The 21,533-nt window shown below is 41.6% G+C and overlaps 1 non-coding gene across 1 annotated transcript; it reads right to left on the bottom strand.

Moving 5' to 3' along the window:
- Nucleotides 1–1,885: 1,885 nt before the first annotated feature.
- Nucleotides 1,886–1,999, bottom strand: LOC140265961 (U5 spliceosomal RNA). The gene has a single exon (XR_011906640.1). It is a non-coding gene; the product is annotated as a U5 spliceosomal RNA (small nuclear RNA).
- Between the last annotated feature and the right edge of the window lie 19,534 nt (nt 2,000–21,533).

Raw genomic sequence — 21,533 nt, forward strand, 5'->3', positions numbered from 1 at the left:
ATGTGTTTCGTAGAGGTCTTGAAGGGTCTGCCACTCTTTATAACATTCCCTGTACTGACTGACTATGATTTCATCCTCCAACAGGGAACAGTTGAGTTTCCACAGACCACTTCCTACCGTCACACCAGAAGGGGGTGAAAGGGTGCAGGAGAGCATAAGGTGGTCTGAAAAGAAAACAGGGGTTAATCTAACATCAGTGGGTGGGCAATCTCTAGTAAAGAAATAATCAATGCGAGAGGCTCTGGTGCCATCATGACTAAACCAGGTGAAGCCCTCCTCTCTGGGATGCATGGTTTTAAAACAGTCAGTAAGCTTAAAATCCCTGCATATGCCCTGAAGTAAAATCGAAGTCTTATCCACTTTAAAATCTACCCCTGCTCTTTTTCTATCTTTCCTGCTCAAGATACAGTTAAAATCCCCTCCTACAACTAAAGGTACTTGCCCTAGCATGTAAAGCTGTATATCTTCTAAAAGGTCATACCTTTCATTTTTTCCATTGAAACCATAAATATTTAAGAGGTTAAAGTCTTGCCCCATAAAATTCAAGTGTGCTAAAAGTGTCCGTCCGTCTCTCACCACTGTGCTACCTTTCACCAGAACATGCGGATTTTTAATTAGAATGGCCACACCATCATTTTTATTTTCATTTGAGCCACTCCATATCGATAAATGGGGCCACATTTCCTCCCACTGTCTATGGTTTTTTAAAAAAGGTAGTCCACATTCTTGTATTAAAAACACATCTGATTTTATGGAGTCTAAGAAGGATAAAATACTCTGGGCTCTTGTCTTTGATTTCACACTTCTCACATTTAGTGTTGAGAAGGTGAGAACCATTAAAAGCATAAAGGAAAGTAGGTATGTCATTTTCGTTTTTCTAAGTTATCAAAACAAATTACACACAGGTTATTTCTTGGGAAACTAGCTCTTCCTTCATTTCTTTAGGTGAAAAGTGAGTAGGGTGATCTATATTTCCTTTTCGGACTCTCGGTGTTGGCCTCTGACGCAATGTTGCATTTAACTTTGAGTCCCTGGGGGTTGATTGCAGAGCTGAAGTTAAAAAGGAGACCTCATTTGGTGAGTCAGACTGAAGAACTGTCTGAAAGGGACCTAACCCTTCCCCTCTTCTCTGATACCACTGGGGAATCAGAGGCTCAGATGCCGTCCTCTTCGGCTGTTGACCTTCGGGGAGGTGAGTATCTTCACTAGACTCACCTGTCTGCTCTTCCTCCTCATTTAGCGTAGCTCCACCCTCTGCCTGTGAATTCTCACAGACTTCAACACTGAGTGGTGAGGCCTCTACAGGCCCCTCCCCTTTTTGCTCCTCACTTCCAATCCAAGCTTTTGGCGGGAAGTTTGAATTTATTGGGTCAACCTCTTCACTTTATTCACCAACTGCCACCTTTGGTCCTTCTCTTTGTTGGCTTGACTGTGGCTTTACCGTCTTTAATTTGTTGGCAAAAGATTTAGGGCAATCTCTGAAGAGGTGATTTAATTCTCCACAGAGATTACATTTCCTGCCATTTGGACACTCTCCAAAAGTTTGCCCAATTTCTCTGCTCTTCCCACATAACACCTTGGTACAAGCCTCAACAAGGTGCCCATGCTCACCACACTTGCGGCAGAACTTGGGCTGCCCCGGTAGTGGATGTAACCTCGGTTTTCAAGGTGGCCAGAGTGTCGCCCACCCGCTGCACTGAGCACTCTTCAGCCCTTTTAAATGGTATAACTTTGCACTCCCGCACGCTCCAGCAAACACCATTCAAGCAACAACTTTGCACTCCAGCTTCGAACATCGGCACAGTCGCAACAAGTAAGGCGACTCTACTCAGAGAAGTCACTCTGCACAGTAAGAAGATTTCTTTTGCACAGACAGAAAGGGCTTCACCCGCAAAGGTAAAGCCTGCCAAAAATAGAAACAACTCATTAGTGCTGCTCTCCACAGAAATCTTTAGTAAAAGGCGAAAGACTTGTACGTTATGAAGAGAAACCAGAGTACGATTATCCGTCACTGCGGGAGCAGGGCATCAGGCTAGTTGGCATAGCCACCTTCCCCATGGTGAGCTTTGCTTGGTTGAGACGCTTGCTCCCCCCCCCCCTTGCTCCTCGGCTGACCAACTAGGAACAATCGGGCCCTATTCGATGGCTGCCTTGTCTTTTACTCTGTGCAAAAGACAAGGCAGCAACAAAAACACCACGAGAATCCCGTATTGAGGCTTTGTTCTGATCGCTCATTCGGTGTCGCGTTTCTTTCAAGCAATTCTCCCGGTTAGCCCACACTCGGCTCGCTCCCATAGCCGTGTTAAAGTCTACTTCGCATTCACTCTCTTTTCTCAGCAGACTCTTGGGATTTTATCTATAAAATGAATTCCTTCACTCAAACTATGTGAAAACTGCTTTGTCCTTAATATTTACCGTGTCTAGAAAGATTTAAACAAAAAAAACAACGTTGTACTTTGCAGTAAAAAAAAGAGCAAATCTAAAGTTTCAGGAATCCGAGAATAAGCTTACTTTCATGAGTTCTTCACGATTTCGGATTTTGCTATAAAATGAATTCCTTCCCTCAAACTAAATTAAAACTGCTAAACCGCTAATCTGTTATATGTAAGGCAGATGTCAAATTCACCGAAATAGGATCAAAGGGTATTCGGCCAATCGAGCTGTAGCAGCTTCGGTAAAAGAGTATAAGTTGAAGAGTTTGTGAATAAAGGTGTGCGCACACATAGTGTGCTGTACGAAAATAGGCAGGGAGCAATGCCGGCTGGGGTATATGTTCTTGTATGTTGTCTGACTGTTTGATTTGAATGTGTTGTGTAAGTGTCTTGTTGAATGTTACATGTTTGGGCTTTGACACGCTTCACTGTGGTTGTTAACTGTGTGGTGTGTCCTGAAATGTTATATGTTTGGGCTGTGTGACATGCTTAATGCTTGTCAGTAGCTACCCACTTATTCATATATAGCAACTGACAACATAAGAAGTCCGTACATACTTTGATAGTAGTTGTAGAAGTATCCTTATTGATAATAGATCACTAATTCATAGTGATAGAACAGTAGATGAACAGGTGCTTGCACATGTCTCACGAAAATAAAATGGGTGTATGATTGCTGACGGCAGAGCAATACTGCCAAACTTATGAGTTCTTGTGGCAAACTTGATTCAGTGTCTTGACGTGTATACGCTGTTTCGCTGACTTGATTGTCACAAGAAACAAAGTGTGTTTGATAAGATCCGACCATTTTATCACGGGAGGATCAGTATGTATGGATTCTGATGTGACTGATAAACCCATTCGTATCTTAAGCATAATCTAATACGTGAAAATATAAAATATAAAAAAAAAAAGAGAGAGAGAGCGGTTTTGTGTCCCCACAGTCCATAATGTAGAAAAGAGAGAAAAAAGCCTTTCTGATTTGGTGTGTTTGCTCATAGTGCAGAGTGTAGAGAAAAGAAAGCCGTTTTGGTGTCACGGGTGTTGTGACTTACACACACACATTTCTAAATTGAGAAAGGAAATTATTTTAGAGGAAGCACTAGAGTTTAGATCCCACATTTGTTGATAGGCATTCATTTATTTCTTCACTTCTGATGAAGTTTCAACAATAAACAACAAACTTTGTATTATGAGAAAGAACCAGACTCATTCTTCAGGAATCCGAAAATAAGCTCTATTTTATGAGTTATGCACGAATTCGGATTCTCCTATAAAACGAATTCCTTAACTCAAACCAAGTTAAGACTGCTTTGTCCTTCATATTTATTCATGTCTAATCAAGTTTCAACGATAAACAACGTTGTACTTTGTAGAATGAGAAAGAACTTCTTCAGCAATAAGCATCTCTCGACATATGACGAAATACAGATTTTGCAATAAAATTAATTCCTTCTATCAGCCTGACTTAAAACTGTTTGTCCTCCTTATTTATCCACTTCAAATCAAGTTTCAACAATTAAAAAAATTTGTAGTTTGAGAAAGAACAACTTAATCTTCAGCAATCAGTATAAAAAGAGGTGCAAATGCCAACCATACATACCTAAAAGGTGGAGCGGAAGTATTCAGCTGCAAGTAGGTGTGAATGTTCGACCATAATTTGTAAAAAGCGGGTAAGAAAAGGTTCGAATGCCCGACTATATATTAACAAAAGTGGGAGGAGAGGTCTTCGGATGAGAGTGGGTGAGAATTTCCAACCATAATCTATAAAATACGGTGAAAAAAAATATGTGAATGCCTCATAGAACACTAAAAGCGGAAGTGTTCGGCTGCAAGAAGGTGTGAATGTCCGACTATATTTGGTGAAAAGCAGGTGAAGCAAGGTCTGAATGCCCAACCTTACATCATCAAAAGCGAGATCAGAGGTGTTTGGCTGCAAGAAGGCCATAGTTTGCCAAAAGCGGGTAAGGTGCGAATGACCGACTAAATATCAACAAAAGTGGGGGCGGAGGTCTTCGGATGCAAGTGGGTGTGAATATCCCACCATACAAGTATGGTGGAGAGGAAGCTGTGAATGGCCGACCATAGTAAAAGGCGGGTGAGAGAAGGTGCGAATGTCAAACCATACATAATCAAAACAGGGAGCGGAGGTGTTCTGCTGTAAGAAGGTGTGAATGTCCAACCATAGTTGGTAAAAAGCGGGTAAGAAAAGGTTAAAATACCCGACTGTACACAATCAATAGCGGGAGCGGAGTTGTTCGGCTACTAAAAGGTGTGAAAGTCCGACCATGGTTTGTAAAAAGCGGGTAAGAAAAGGTGCGAATGCCCGACAATGTATGATCAAAAGAGGGAGTGGAGGTTTTCGGCTGCAAGAAGGTCTGAATGTCCAACCATAATTTGTAAAAACCGGGGAAGAAAAGGCTCGAAAGCCCGACTATACACCATGAAAAGTGGGAGCGGAGGTGTTCAGCTGCAAGACGGTCTGAATGTCCATCAATAATTGCTAGAAAACATGAAAGAAAATTTTCAAATATCAAACTGCACATGATCATAAGCGGGAGAGGAGGTGTTCAGCTGCAAGAAGGTGTGAATGTCTACCCATAATTACTGAAAAATGGGTAAGAAAAGGTGCGAATGCCTAACAATACATCATCAAAAGAGGGAGCGGAGGTGTTCCGCTGTAAGACGGTGTGAATGTCCGACCATAGATGGTAAAAAGCGGGTAAGAAAAGGATAAATTACCCGACTGTACACAATCAAAAGAGGGAGCGGAGTTGTTCAGCTAAGAGAAGGTGTGAAAGTCCGACCTTGGTTTGTAAAAAGCGGGTAAGAAAAGGTTCGTATGCCCGAATATACACCATCAAAAGCGGAAGCGGAGGTGTTCGGCTCCAAGATATTGTGAACGTCCGACCAAAGTTTTTAAAAAGCAGTTAAGAAAAGGTTCGAATATCTAACCAAACATAATCAAAAGCGGGAGCAGAGCTGTTCGACTGGAAGTAGGTGTGAATGTCAGATCATAATTTTCAAAAAGCTGATGAGAAAGGGTCAGAATGCCCGACTATACACCATCAAATGCGGTAGCGGAGTTGTTCGTCTGTGAGTAGGTGTGAATATCCAACCATAATTGCTGAAAAATGTGTTAGAAAAGGTAAAAATGCCGGTCCATACATCATCAAAATCGGGAGAGGTGGTGTTCAGCTGCAAGAAGGTCTAAATGTCCATCAATAATTGCTAGAAAACATGAAAGAAAATTTTCGAAAATCAAACCACACATGATCATAAGTGGGAGAGGAGGTGTTCAGCTGCAAGAAGGTGTGAATGTCCACCCATAATACCTGAAAAATGGGTAAAAAAAAGGTGCGAATGCCCAACCACACATCATCAAAAGCAGGAGTGCATGTGTTCGGCTACAAGAAGGTGTGAACGTCCAACCAAAGTTTGTAAAAAGCAGTTAAGAAAAGGTTCGAATATCCAACCATACATAATCAAAAGCGGGAGCAGAGCTGTTCGACTGCAAGTAGGTGTGAATGTCAGATCATAATTTGCAAAAAGCATATGAGAAAGGGTGAGAATGCCCGACTATACACCATCAAATGCGGTAGCAGAGTTGTTCGGCTGTGAGTAGGTGTGAATCTCCAACCATAATTGCTGAAAAATGTGTTAGAAAAGGTAAAAATGCCGGTCCATACATAATCAAAATCGGGAGAGGTGGTGTTCAGCTGCAAGAAGGTCTAAATGTCCATCAATAATTGCTAGAAAACATGAAAGAAAATTTTCGAAAATCAAACCACACATGATCATAAGTGGGAGAGGAGGTGTTCAGCTGCAAGAAGGTGTGAATGTCCACCCATAATACCTGAAAAATGGGTAAAAAAAAAGGTGCGAATGCCCAACCATACATCATCAAAAGCAGGAGTGCATGTGTTCGGCTACAAGAAGGTGTGAACGTCCAACCAAAGTTTGTAAAAAGCAGTTAAGAAAAGGTTCGAATATCCAACCATACATAATCAAAAGCGGGAGCAGAGCTGTTCGACTGCAAGTAGGTGTGAATGTCAGATCATAATTTGCAAAAAGCTGATGAGAAAGGGTGAGAATGCCCGACTATACACCATCAAATGCGGGAGCGGAGTTGTTCGGCTGTGAGTAGGTGTGAATCTCCGACCATAATTGCTGAAAAATGTGTTAGAAAAGGTAAGAATGCCGGTCCATACATCATCAAAAGCGAGAGAGGTTGTGTTCGGCTGCAAGTAGGTGTGAATGTCCAGCCATAATTACTCACAAACGGGTAAGAAAAGGTAGTATTGCGAGACCATATATGATCAAAACAGGGAGCGGAGGTGGTTAAGCTGCAAGAAGGTTTGAATGTCAAACTAAAGTTCAAATATATTAACAAAAGTGGGAGGAGAGGTCTTCGGATGAGAGTGGTTGAAAATTTCCAACCATAATGTATAAAATGCGGTGAAAAAAAGGTGTGATAGAACACTAAAAGGTGGAGCGGAAGTGTTCGGCTGCAAGAAGGTGTGAATGTCCGACTATATTTGGTGAAAAGCAGGTGAAGCAAGGTCTGAATGCCCAACCTTACATCATCAAAAGCGAGATCAGAGGTGTTTGGCTGCAAGAAGTCCATAGTTTGCCAAAAGCGGGTAAGGTGCGAATGTCCGACTAAATATCAACAAAATTTGGGGCGGAGGTCTTCGGATGCAAGTGGGTGTGAATGTCCGACTATATTTGGTGAAAAGCAGGTGAAGCAAGGTCTGAATGCCCAACCTTACATCATCAAAAGCGAGATCAGAGGTGTTTGGCTGCAAGAAGGCCATAGTTTGCCAAAAGCGGGTAAGGTGCGAATGACCGACTAAATATCAACAAAAGTGGGGGCGGAGGTCTTCGGATGCAAGTGGGTGTGAATATCCCACCATACAAGTATGGTGGAGAGGAAGCTGTGAATGGCCGACCATAGTAAAAGGCGGGTGAGAGAAGGTGCGAATGTCAAACCATACATAATCAAAACAGGGAGCGGAGGTGTTCTGCTGTAAGAAGGTGTGAATGTCCAACCATAGTTGGTAAAAAGCGGGTAAGAAAAGGTTAAAATACCCGACTGTACACAATCAATAGCGGGAGCGGAGTTGTTCGGCTACTAAAAGGTGTGAAAGTCCGACCATGGTTTGTAAAAAGCGGGTAAGAAAAGGTGTGAATGCCCGACAATGTATGATCAAAAGAGGGAGTGGAGGTTTTCGGCTGCAAGAAGGTCTGAATGTCCAACCATAATTTGTAAAAACCGGGGAAGAAAAGGCTCGAAAGCCCGACTATACACCATCAAAAGTGGGAGCGGAGGTGTTCAGCTGCAAGACGGTCTGAATGTCCATCAATAATTGCTAGAAAACATGAAAGAAAATTTTCGAATATCAAACTGCACATGATCATAAGCGGGAGAGGAGGTGTTCAGCTGCAAGAAGGTGTGAATGTCTACCCATAATTACTGAAAAATGGGTAAGAAAAGGTGCGAATGCCTAACCATACATCATCAAAAGAGGGAGCGGAGGTGTTCCGCTGTAAGACGGTGTGAATGTCCGACCATAGACGGTAAAAAGCGGGTAAGAAAAGGTTCGAATGCCCGAACATACACCATCAAAAGAGGGAGCGGAGGTGTTCCACTGTAAGAAGGTGTGAATGTCTGACCATAGTTGGTAAAAAGCGGGTAAGAAAAGGTGAAAATACCCGACTGTACACAATCAATAGCGGGAGCGGAGTTGTTCGGCTACAAGAAGGTGTGAAAGTCCGACCATGGTTTGTAAAAAGCGAGTAAGAAAACGTGCGAATGCCCGACAATGTATGATCAAAAGAGGGAGTGGAGGTTTTCGGCTTCAAGACGGTCTGAATGTCCATCAATAATTGCTAGAAAACATGAAAGAAAATTTTCGAATATCAAACTGCACATGATCATAAGCAGGAGAGGAGGTGTTCAGCTGCAAGAAGGTGTGAATGTCTACCCATAATTACTGAAAAATGGGTAAGAAAAGGTGCGAATGCCTAACAATACATCATCAAAAGAGGGAGCGGAGGTGTTCCGCTGTAAGACGGTGTGAATGTCCGACCATAGATGGTAAAAAGCGGGTAAGAAAAGGTTAAATTACCCGACTGTACACAATCAAAAGAGGGAGCGGAGTTGTTCAGCTAAGAGAAGGTGTGAAAGTCCGACCTTGGTTTGTAAAAAGCGGGTAAGAAAAGGTTCGTATGCCCGACTATACACCATCAAATGCGGTAGCGGAGTTGTTCGGCTGTGAGTAGGTGTGAATCTCCAACCATAATTGCTGAAAAATGTGTTAGAAAAGGTAAAAATGCCGGTCCATACATAATCAAAATCGGAAGAAATGTGAAAAAGCGGGTAAGAAAAGCGGGTAAGAAAAGGTTTGAATACCCGAACATACACCATCAAAAGAGGGAGCGGAGGTATTCCGCTGTAAGAAAAGGTTAAAATACCCGACTGTACACAATCAATAGCGGGAGCGGAGTTGTTCGGCTACTAAAAGGTGTGAAAGTCCGACCCTGGTTTGTAAAAAGCGGGTAAGAAAAGGTTCGTATGCCCGAATATACACCATCAAAAGCGGAAGCGGAGGTGTTCGGCTGCAAGATATTGTGAACGTCCGACCAAAGTTTGTAAAAAGCAGTTAAGAAAAGGTTCGAATATCTAACCAAACATAATCAAAAGCGGGAGCAGAGCTGTTCGACTGGAAGTAGGTGTGAATGTCAGATCATAATTTGCAAAAAGCTGATGAGAAAGGGTGAGAATGCCTGACTATACACCATCAAATGCGGTAGCGGAGTTGTTCGGCTGTGAGTAGGTGTGAATCTCCAACCATAATTGCTGAAAAATGTGTTAGAAAAGGTAAAAATGCCGGTCCATACGTAATCAAAATCGGGAGAGGTGGTATTCAGCTGCAAGAAGGTCTAAATATCCATCAATAATTGCTAGAAAACATGAAAGAAAATTTTCGAAAATCAAACCACACATGATCATTAGTGGGAGAGGAGGTGTTCAGCTGCAAGAAGGTGTGAATGTCCACCCATAATACCTGAAAAATGGGTAAAAAAAAGGTGCGAATGCCCAACCATACATCATCAAAAGCAGGAGTGCATGTGTTCGGCTACAAGAAGGTGTGAACGTCCAACCAAAGTTTGTAAAAAGCAGTTAAGAAAAGGCTCGAATATCCAACCATACATAATCAAAAGCGGGAGCAGAGCTGTTCGACTGCAAGTAGGTTTGAACGTCAGATCATAATTTGCAAAAAGCTGATGAGAAAGGGTGAGAATGCCCGACTATACACCATCAAATGCGGTAGCGGAGTTGTTCGGCTGTGAGTAGGTGTGAATCTCCAACCATAATTGCTGAAAAATGTGTTAGAAAAGGTAAAAATGCCGGTCCATACATAATCAAAATCGGGAGAGGTGGTGTTCAGCTGCAAGAAGGTCTAAATGTCCATCAATAATTGCTAGAAAACATGAAAGAAAATTTTCGAAAATCAAACCACACATGATTATAAGTGGGAGAGGAGGTGTTCAGCTGCAAGAAGGTGTGAATGTCCACCCATAATACCTGAAAAATGGGTAAAAAAAAGGTGCGAATGCCCAACCATACATCATCAAAAGCAGGAGTGCATGTGTTCGGCTACAAGAAGGTGTGAACGTCCAACCAAAGTTTGTAAAAAGCAGTTAAGAAAAGGTTCGAATATCCAACCATACATAATCAAAAGCGGGAGCAGAGCTGTTCGACTGCAAGTAGGTGTGAATGTCAGATCATAATTTGCAAAAAGCTGATGAGAAAGGGTGAGAATGCCCGACTATACACCATCAAATGCGGGAGCGGAGTTGTTCGGCTGTGAGTAGGTGTGAATCTCCGACCATAATTGCTGAAAAATGTGTTAGAAAGGGTAAGAATGCCGGTCCATACATCATCAAAAGCGAGAGAGGTTGTGTTCGACTGCAAGTAGGTGTGAATGTCCAGCCATAATTACTCACAAACGGGTAAGAAAAGGTAGTATTGCCAGACCATATATGATCAAAACAGGGAGCGGAGGTGGTTCAGCTGCAAGAAGGTTTGAATGTCCGACTAAAGTTCAAATATATTAACAAAAGCGGGAGGAGAGGTCTTCGGATGAGAGTGGTTGAAAATTTCCAACCATAATGTATAAAATGCGGTGAAAAAAAGGTGTGATAGAACACTAAAAGGTGGAGCGGAAGTGTTCGGCTGCAAGAAGGTGTGAATGTCCGACTATATTTGGTGAAAAGCAGGTGAAGCAAGGTCTGAATGCCCAACCTTACATCATCAAAAGCGAGATCAGAGGTGTTTGGCTGCAAGAAGGCCATAGTTTGCCAAAAGCGGGTAAGGTGCGAATATCCGACTAAATATCAACAAAATTTGGGGCGGAGGTCTTCGGATGCAAGTGGGTGTGAATGTCCGACTATATTTGGTGAAAAGCAGGTGAAGCAAGGTCTGAATGCCCAACCTTACATCATCAAAAGCGAGATCAGAGGTGTTTGGCTGCAAGAAGGCCATAGTTTGCCAAAAGCGGGTAAGGTGCGAATGACCGACTAAATATCAACAAAAGTGGGGGCGGAGGTCTTCAGATGCAAGTGGGTGTGAATATCCCACCATACAAGTATGGTGGAGAGGAAGCTGTGAATGGCCGACCATAGTAAAAGGCGGGTGAGAGAAGGTGCGAATGTCAAACCATACATAATCAAAACAGGGAGCGGAGGTGTTCTGCTGTAAGAAGGTGTGAATGTCCAACCATAGTTGGTAAAAAGCGGGTAAGAAAAGGTTAAAATACCCGACTGTACACAATCAATAGCGGGAGTGGAGTTGTTCGGCTACTAAAAGGTGTGAAAGTCCGACCATGGTTTGTAAAAAGCGGGTAAGAAAAGGTGCGAATGCCCGACAATGTATGATCAAAAGAGGGAGTGGAGGTTTTCGGCTGCAAGAAGGTCTGAATGTCCAACCATAATTTGTAAAAACCGGGGAAGAAAAGGCTCGAAAGCCCGACTATACACCATCAACAGCTGGAGCGGAGGTGTTCAGCTGCAAGAAGGTCTGAATGTCCATCAATAATTGCTAGAAAACATGGAAGAGAATTTTCGAATATCAAACCGCACATGATCATAAGCGGCAGAGGAGGTGTTCAAATGCAAGAAGGTGTGAATGTCCACCCATAATTACTGCAAAATGGGTAAGAAAAGGTACGAATGCCCAACCATACATGATCCTAACAGGGAGCGGAGGTGTTTGGCTGCGACAAGGTGTGTATGTCCACCCATAATTAATGAAAAGCGGGCAACAAGTAGGTTTGAATACCCATCATCAAAAGCAGGAGTAGATGTGTTCGGCTACAAGAAGGTTTGAATGTCTGACCATAGTTTGTAAAAAGCGGGTAAGAAAAGGTTCGAATGCCCAAACATACACCATCAAAGGAGGGAGCGGAGGTGTTCCGCTGTAAGAAGGTGTGAATGTCCAACCATAATTGGCAAAAAGCAGGTAAGGCAAGGTTAAAATACCCTATTGTACACAATCAATAGCGGGAGCAGAGTTGTTCCGCTACTAAAAGGTGTGAAAGTCCGACCATGAATTGTAAAAAGCGGGTAAGAAAAGGTGCGAATGCCCGACAATGTATGATCAAAAGGGGGAGCGGAGGTTTTCGGCTGAAAGAAGGTCTGAATGTCCATCCATAATTTGTAAAAATCGGGGAAGAAAAGGCTCGAAAGCCCGACTATACACCATCAACAGCTGGAGCCGAGGTGTTCAGCTGCATGAAGGTCTGAATGTCCATCAATAATTGCTAGAAAACATGGAAGAGAATTTTCGAATATCAAACCGCACATGATCATAAGCGGGAGAGGAGGTGTTAAAATGCAAAAAGGTGTGAATGTCCACCCATAATTACTGCAAAATGGGTAAGAAAAGGTACGAATGCCCAACCATACATCATCAAAAGCAGGAGTGGATGTGTTCGGCTACAAGAAGGTTTTAATGTCCGACCATAGTTTGTAAAAAGCGGGTAAGAAAAGGTTCGAATGCCCGAACATACACCATCAAAAGAGGGAGCGGAGGTGTTCCACTGTAAGAAGGTGTGAATGTCTGACCATAGTTGGTAAAAAGCGGGTAAGAAAAGGTGAAAATACCCGACTGTACACAATCAATAGCGGGAGCGGAGTTGTTCGGCTACTAAAAGGTGTGAAAGTCCGACCCTGGTTTGTAAAAAGCGGGTAAGAGAAGGTGCGAATGCCCGACAATGTATGATCAAAAGAGGGAGCGGAGGTTTTCGGCTATAAGAAGGTCTGAATGTCCAACAATAATTTTGTAAAAACCGGGGAAGAAAAGGCTCGAAAGCCCGACTATACATCATCAAAAGCGGGAGCGGAGGTGTTCAGCTGCAAGAAGGTCTGAATGTCCATCAATAATTGCTAGAAAACATGAAAGAAAATTTTCGAATATCAAACCACACATCATCATAAGCGGGAGAGGAGGTGTTCAGCTGCAAGAAGGTGTGAATGTCCGACCATAGTTTGTAAAAAATGGGTAAGAAAAGGTGCGAATGCTCAACCATACATCATCAAAAGCAGGAGTGGATGTGTTCGGCTAAAAGAAGGTTTGAATGTCCGACCATAGTTCGTAAAATGCGGGTAAGAAAAGGTTCGAATGCCCGAACATACACCATCAAAAGAGGGAGCGGAGGTGTTCCGCTGTAAGACGGTGTGAATGTCCAACAATAGTTGGTAAAAAGCGGGTAAGAAAAGGTTAAATTACCCGACTGTACACAATCAAAAGAGGGAGCGGAGTTGTTCAGCTAAGAAGTGTGAAAGTCCGACCTTGGTTTGTAAAAAGCGGGTAAGAAAAGGTTCGTATGCCCGAATATACACCATCAAAAGCGGAAGCGGAGGTGTTCGGCTGCAAGATATTGTGAACGTCCGACCAAAGTTTGTAAAAAGCAGTTAAGAAAAGGTTCGAATATCTAACCAAACATAAGAATGAGTCTTTTCCGCTGTAGAATGCCCGACTATAGACCATCAAATGCGGGAGCGGAGGTGTTCGGCTCTGAGTAGGTGTGAATGTCCGACCATAATTGCTGAAGAATGTGTTAGAAAAGGTAAGAATGCTGGACCATACATCATCAAAAGCGGTAGAGGTGGTGTTCGGCTGCAAAAAGGTGTGACTGTTCGACTAAAGTTTGAAAAAAGTGGGTAAGACAAGGTGCGAATGCCTGACAATGTATGAACAAAAGCGGGAGCGGAGGTGTTCAGCTGCAAGAAGGTCTACATGTCCATCAATAATTGCTAGAAAACATGAAAGAAACTTTTCGAAAATCAAACCGCACATGATCATAAGTGGGATAGGAGGTGTTCAGCTGCAAGGTGTGAATGTCCACCCATAATTCCTGAAAAATGGGCAAAAAAAGGTTTGAATGCCCAACCATACATCATCAAAAGCAGGAGTGGAAGTGTTCGGCTAAGAGAAGGTGTGAACGTCCAACCAAAATATGTAAAAAGAAGTTAAGAAAAGGTTCGAATATCCAACCAAACATAATCAAAAGCGGGAGCAGAGCTGTTCGACTGCAAGTAGGTGTGAATGTCAGATCATAATTTGCAAAAAGCTGATGAGAAAGGGTGAGAATGCCCGACTATACATCATCAAATGCGGGAGCGGAGTTGTTCGGCTGTGAGTAGGTGTGAATCTCCAACCATAATTGCTGAAAAATGTGTTAGAAAAGGTAAAAATGCCGGTCCATACATCATCAAAAGCGAGAGAGGTGGTGTTCGGCTGCAAGTAGGTGTGAATGTCCAGCCATAATTACTCACAAACGGGTAAGAAAAGGTAGTATTGCCAGACCATATATGATCAAAACAGGGACCGCAGTGGTTCAGCTGCAAGAAGGTTTGAAGAGGTTTTCGGATGCAAGTGGGTGTGAATATCCCACCATACAAGTATGGTGGAGAGGAAGCTGTGAATAGCCGACCATAGTTTGGAAAAAGAAGGTAAGAAAAGGTTTGAATGCCCGAACATACACCATCAAAAGAGGGAGCGGAGGTGTTCCGCTGTACGAAGGTGTGAATGTCCGACCATACTTGGTAAAAAGCGGGTAAGAAAAGGTTAAAATACCCGGCTGTACACAATCAATAGCGGGAGCGGATGTGTTCGGCTACAAGAAGGTGTGACAGTCCGACCATGGTTTTTAAAAAGCGGGTAAGAAAAGGTGCGAATGTCCGACAATATATGATCAAAAGAGAGAGCGGAGGTTTTCGGATACACGAAGGTTTGAATGTCCTACCATAGTTTGTAAATAGCGGGTAAGAAAAGGTTCGAATGCCCGACTATACACCATAAAAAGCGGGAGCGGAGGTGTTCCGCTGTAAGACGGTGTGAATGTCCGACCATAGTTGGTAAAAAGCGGGTAAGAAAAGGTTAAAATACCCGACTGTACACAATCAATAGCGGGAGCGGAGTTGTTCGGCTACAAGGTGTGAAAGTCCGACCATGGTTTGTAAAAAGCAGTTAAGAAAAGGTTCGAATATCCAACCAAACATAATCAAAAGCGGGAGCAGAGCTGTTCGACTGCAAGTAGGTGTGAATGTCCAGCCATAATTTGTAAAAACCGGGTAAGAAAAGGCTCGAAAGCCCGACTATACATCATCAAAAGCGGGAGTGGAGGTGTTCAGCTGCAAGAAGGTGTGAATGTTCGACTAAAGTTTGTAAAAAGCGGGTAAGACAAGGAGCGATGTCCCGACATTGTATGATCAAAAGCGGGAGCGGAGGTGTCCAGCTGTGAGTAGGTGTGAATGTCCGACCATAATTGCTGAAAAATGTGTTAGAAAAGGTAATAATACTGGACCATACATCATCAAAAGCGGGAGAGGTGGTGTTCGGCTGCAAGAAGGTGTGAAAGTCCGACAATGGTTTGTAAAAAGCGGGTAAAAAAAGGTTCGAATGCCCGAATATGCATCATCAAAAGCGGAAGCGGAGGTTTTCGGATGCAAGAAGGTGTGAACGTCCGACCAAAGTCTGTAAAAAGCAGTGAAAAGCGAGAAAAAGCTTTTCGTGAGTTCTGCATGATTTGGGATTTTGCTTATAAAAGGCATTACTTCACTCAAACTATGTTAAAACTGATTTGTCCTTCATATTTACCATGTCTAGAAATATTTAAACAAAAAAACAACGTTGTACTTTGCAGTAAAAGAAAGAGCAAATCTAAAGTTTCAGGAATCCGAGTATAAGCCTGCTTTCATGAGTTCTGCACGATTTCGGATTTTGCTATAAAATGAATTGCTTTGCTCAAACCAAGTTAAAACTGCTTTGTCCTTCCATATTCATCAATGTCTAGATCGACTTCAACAAAGAAAAACATTGGACTTTGCAGTAGAAGAAGTTGAAATCCATCTACACATTGATAAATATGAAGGACAAAGCAGTTCCCACTTGCCCATAAGAAAATAAGCTTATTCTCGGATTCCTGATCCTTCAGTGTTGCTCTTTCTTCTACTGCAAAATACAATGTTGTTCTTTGTTAAAGTCGATCTAGACATTGATAAATATGAAGGAAAAAGCAGTTTTAACTTGGTTTGAGTGAATTAATTAATTTTATACATAAAATCCGAAATCGTGCAGAACTCATGAAAATAAGCTTATTTCTCGGATTCCTAAAACTTTTGATTGGCTCTTTCTTTTACTGCAAAGTACAACGTTGTTTTTTTGTTTAAATCTATCGAGACATTGATAAATATGAAGGTAAAAGCCGTTTTAACATAGTTTGAGTGAAGGAATTGATTTTATAGATAAAATCCCAAATCATGCAGAACTCCTCAAAAGGGGCGTATGGCTTAATCACAAGTGTGGTTCTTTCTCATTCAGGGTAGTATGAGGAAGTTTATGCTTGAAATATATGTAGAAATGGGTACATATGAAGGACAAAGCAGTGTTAACTTAGTTTGAGTGAAGGAATTCATTTTATACATAAAATCCCAATTCATGCAGAACGTATGAAAAGAAGCTTATTCTCGGATTCCTGATCCTTCAGTTTTGCTCTTTCTTCTACTGCAAAATACAATGTTGTTCTTTGTTGAAGTCGATCTAGACATTGATAAATATGAAGGAAAAAGCAGTTTTAACTTGGTTTGAGTGAATGAATTCATTTTATACATAAAATCCGAAATCGTGCAGAACTCATGAAAATAAGCTTATTCTTGGATTCCTAAAACTTTTGATTTGCTCTTTCTTTTATTGCAAAGTACAACGTTGTTTTTTGTTTAAATCTATCGAGACATTGATAAATATGAAGGTAAAAGCCGTTTTAACATAGTTTGAGTGAAGGAATTGATTTTATAGATAAAATCCCAAATCATGCAGAACTCCTCAAAAGGGGCGTATGGCTTAATCACAAGTGTGGTTCTTTGTCATTCAGGGTAGTATGAGGAAGTTTATGCTTGAAATATATGTAGAAATGGGTACATATGAAGGACAAAGCAGTGTTAACTTAGTTTGAGTGAATGAATTAATTTTATACATAAAATCCGAAATCGTGCAGAACTCATGAAAATAAGCTTATTCTCGGATTCCTAAAACTTTTGATTTGCTCTTTCTTTTATTTGCAAAGTACAACGTTGTTTTTTTGTTTAAATCTATCGAGACATTGATAAATATGAAGGTAAAAGCCGTTTTAACATAGTTTGAGTGAAGGAATTAATTTTATAGATAAAATCCCAAATCATGCAGAACTCCTCAAAAGGGAGGTATGGCTTAATCACAAGTGTGGCTCTTTCTCATTCAGGGTAATATGAGGAAGTTTATGCTTGAAATATATGTAGAAATGGGTACATATGAAGGACAAAGCAGTGTTAACTTAGTTTGCGTGAAGAAATTCATTTTATACATAAAATCCGAAATCGTGCAGAACTCATGAAAATAAGCTTATTCTCGGATTCCTAAAACTTTTGATTTGCACTTTCTTTTACTGCAAAGTACAACGTTGTTTTTTGTTGAAATCTATCTAGACATTGATAAATACCAGCCGAAACTCTGCTGCCGCTTTTCATAATTTATGGTTGGGCATTCTTACCTTTTCTTACCCGCTTTTTACAAATTATGATCTTACATTCACACCTACTTGCAGTCGAACACCTTCTCATCCACTTATGATCATGTGCGGTTGGGCTTTCGCACCTTTTCTTACCCATTTTTCAGTAATTATGGGTGGACATTCAGACCTTCTTGCAGCCGAAAACCTCCGCTCCTCTTTTGATCATACATTGTCGGGCATTCACACCTTGTCTTACCCGCTTTTTACAAACTTTAGTCGGACATTCAAACCTTCTTGCAGCTGAACCACCTCCGCTCCCTGTTTTGATCATATATGGTCTGGCAATAGTACCTTTTCTTACCCGTTTGTGAGTAATTATGGCTGGACATTCACACCTTCTTGCAGCCGAACACAACCTCTCCCGCTTTTGATGATATATGGTCCGGCATTCTTACCTTTTCTAACACATTTTTCAGCAATTATGGTCGGACATTCACACCTACTCACAGACGAACACCTCCGCTCCCACATTTGATAGTGTATAGTCGGGCATTCTCACCCTTTCTCATCAGCTTTTTGCAAATTATGATCTGACATTCACACCTACTTGCAGTCGAACAGCTCTGCTCCCGCTTTTGATTATGTTTGGTTGGATATTCGAACATTTTCTTAATGCTTTTTACAAACTTTGGTCGGACGTTCACACCGTCTTGCAGCCGAACACCTCCGCTTCCGCTTTTGATGGTATATATTCGGGTATTCGAACCTTCTCTTACCCGCTTTTTACAAACCATGGTTTCTTGTAGCTGAACAACTCCACTCCTGCTTTTAATGATTTATGGTTGGACATTCGCATCTTTTCCTACCCATTTTTCAGTAATTATGGGTGGATATTCACATCTTCTTGCAGCTGAACACCTCCTCTCCCGCTAATGATCATGTAAGGTTTGATATTCGAAAATTTTCTTTCATGTTTTAAAGCAATTATTAATGGACATTCACACCTACTTGCAGCCGAACACCACCTCTCCCGCTTTTGATGATGTATGGACCGGCATTCTTACCTTTTCTAACACATTTTTCAGCAATTATGGTTGGAAAATCACACCTACTCACAGCCGAACAACTCCGCTACCGCATTTGATGGTGTATAGTCGGGATTTCTCACCCTTTCTCATCAGCTTTTTGCAAATTATTCTCTGACATTCACACCTACTTGCAGTCGAACAGCTCTGCTCCCGCTTTTGATTATGTTTGGTTAGATATTCAAACCTTTTCTTAACTGCTTTTTTACAAACTTTGGTCGGACGTTCACACCTTCTTGCAGCCGAACACCTACGCTTCCTGTTTTGATAGTGTATATTCGGGCATACAAACCTTTTCTTACCCGCTTTTTACAAACCATGGTCGGACTTTCACACCTTCTCTTAGCTGAACAACTCCGCTCCCTCTTTTGATGGTGTATGTTAAGGGATTTCAAACCTTTTCTTACCCGCTTTTTCCAAACTATGGTCGGCTATTCACAGCTTCCTCTCCACCATACTTGTATGGTTGGATATTCACACCCACTTGCATCCGAAGACCTCCGCCCCAAATTTTGTTGATATTTAGCAAACTATGGTCGGACATTCAAACCTTCTTGTAGCCGAACACATCGACTCCTGCTTTTGATGATGTATGGTTGGGCATTCGCACCTTTTCTTACCCATTTTTCAGTAATTATGGGTGGATATTCACACCTTCTTGCAGCTGAACACCTCCTCTCCCGCTTATGATCATGTGCAGTTTGATATTCGAAAATTTTCTTTCATGTTTTCTAGCAATTATTGATGGACATTCAGACCGTCTTGCAGCTGAACACCTCCGCTCCCACTTTTGATGGTGTATAGTCGGGCTTTCGAGCCTTTTCTTCCCCGGTTTTTACAAATTATGGTTGGACATTCAGACCTTCTTGCAGCCGAAAACCTCCAGTCCCTCTTTTGATCATACATTGTCGGGCATTCGCACCTTTTCTTACCCGCTTTTTACAAACCATGGTCGGACTTTCACACCTTCTTGCAGCCGAAAACCTCCACTCCCTCTTTTGATCATACATTGTCGGGCATTCGCACCTGTTCTTACCCGCTTTTTACAAACTATGGTCGGACATTCACACCTTCTTGTAGCCGAACACATCGACTCCTGCTTTTGATGATGTATGGTTGGGCATTCGCACCTTTTCTTACCTATTTTTCAGTAATTATGGGTGGATATTCACACCTTCTTGCAGCGGAACACCTCCTCTCCCGCTTATGATTATGTGCGGTTTGATATTGGAAAATTTTCTTTCATGTTTTATTGCAATTATTGATGGACATTCATACCTTCTTGAAGCCGAACACATCCACTCCTGCTTTTGATGATGTATGGTTGGGCATTCGAACCTACTTGTTGCCCGTTTTTCATTAATTATGGTTGGACATTCACACCTTGTCGCAGCCAAACACCTCCGCTCCCTGTTTTGATCATGTATGTTTTGACATTCACACATTTTCTCACCTGCTTTTTACTATTGTCGGCCAATCACAGCTTCCTCTCCACCATACTTGTATGGTAGGAAATTCTCACCCACTCTCATCCGAAGACCTCTCCTCCCGCTTTTGTTAATATTTAGTCGGGCATTCGAACCTTTTCTTACCCACTTTTTACAAATTATGGTCGAACATTCACACCTACTTGCAGCTGAATACTTCCGCTCCACCTTTTCGTGATGTATGGTTGGCATTTGCACCTTTTGTTACCCTCTTTTTATACTGATTGCTGAAGATTAAGTTGTTCTTTCTCAAACTACAATTTTTTTAATTGTTGAAACTTGATTTGAAGTGGATAAATAAGGAGGAAAAACAGTTTTAAGTCACGCTGATAGACGAAATTAATTTTATAGCAAAATCTGTATTTCGTCATATGTCGAGAGATGCTTATTGCTGAAGAAGTTCTTTCTCATTCTACAAAGTACAACGTTGTTTATCGTTGAAACTTGATTAGACATGAATAAATATGAAGGACAAAGCAGTCTTAACTTGGTTTGAGTTAATTAATTCGTTTTATAGGAGAATCCGAATTCGTGCTTATTTTCGGATTCCTGAAGAATGAGTCTGGTTCTTTCTCATAATACAAAGTTTGTTGTTTATTGTTGAAACTTCATCAGAAGTGAAGAAATAAATGAATGCCTATCAACAAATGTGGGATCTAAACTCTACTGCTTCCTCTAAAATAATTTCTTTTCTCAATTCAGAAATGTGTGTGTGTAAGTCACAACACCCGTGACACCAAAATGGCTTTCTTTTCTCTCTTTTCTCTACACTCTGCACTATGAGCACACACACCAAATCAGAAAGGCTTTTTTCTCTCTTTTCTACATTATGGACTGTGGGGACACAAAACCGCTCTCTCTCTTTTTTTTTTTTATCGTGTGCCAGGGCGTTGTCTCACGTATTAGATTATGCTTAAGATACGAATGGGTTTATCAGTCACATCAGAATCCATACATACTGATCCTCCCGTAATAAAATGGTCGGATCTTATCAAACACACTTTGTTTCTTGTGACAATCAAGTCAGCGAAACAGCGTATACACGTCAAGACACTGAATCAAGTTTGCCACAAGAACTCATAAGTTTGGCAGTATTGCTCTGCCGTCAGCAATCATACACCCATTTTATTTTCGTGAGACATGTGCAAGCACCTGTTCATCTACTGTTCTATCACTATGAATTAGTGATCTATTATCAATAAGGATACTTCTACAACTACTATCAAAGTATGTCCGGACTTCTTATGTTGTCAGTTGCTATATATGAATAAGTAGGTAGCTACTGACAAGCATTAAGCATGTCACACAGCCCAAACATATAACATTTCAGGACACACCACACAGTTAACAACCACAGTGAAGCGTGTCAAAGCCCAAACATGTAACATTCAACAGGACACTTACACAACACATTCAAATCAAACAGTCAGACAACATACAAGAACATATACCCCAGCCGGCATTGCTCCCTGC

The sequence above is a fragment of the Leuresthes tenuis genome, unplaced genomic scaffold (genome assembly GCF_036924035.1).
Source record: "Leuresthes tenuis unplaced genomic scaffold, fLeuTen1.0.hap1 SCAF_12, whole genome shotgun sequence".
Lineage (NCBI taxonomy): Eukaryota > Metazoa > Chordata > Actinopteri > Atheriniformes > Atherinopsidae > Leuresthes > Leuresthes tenuis.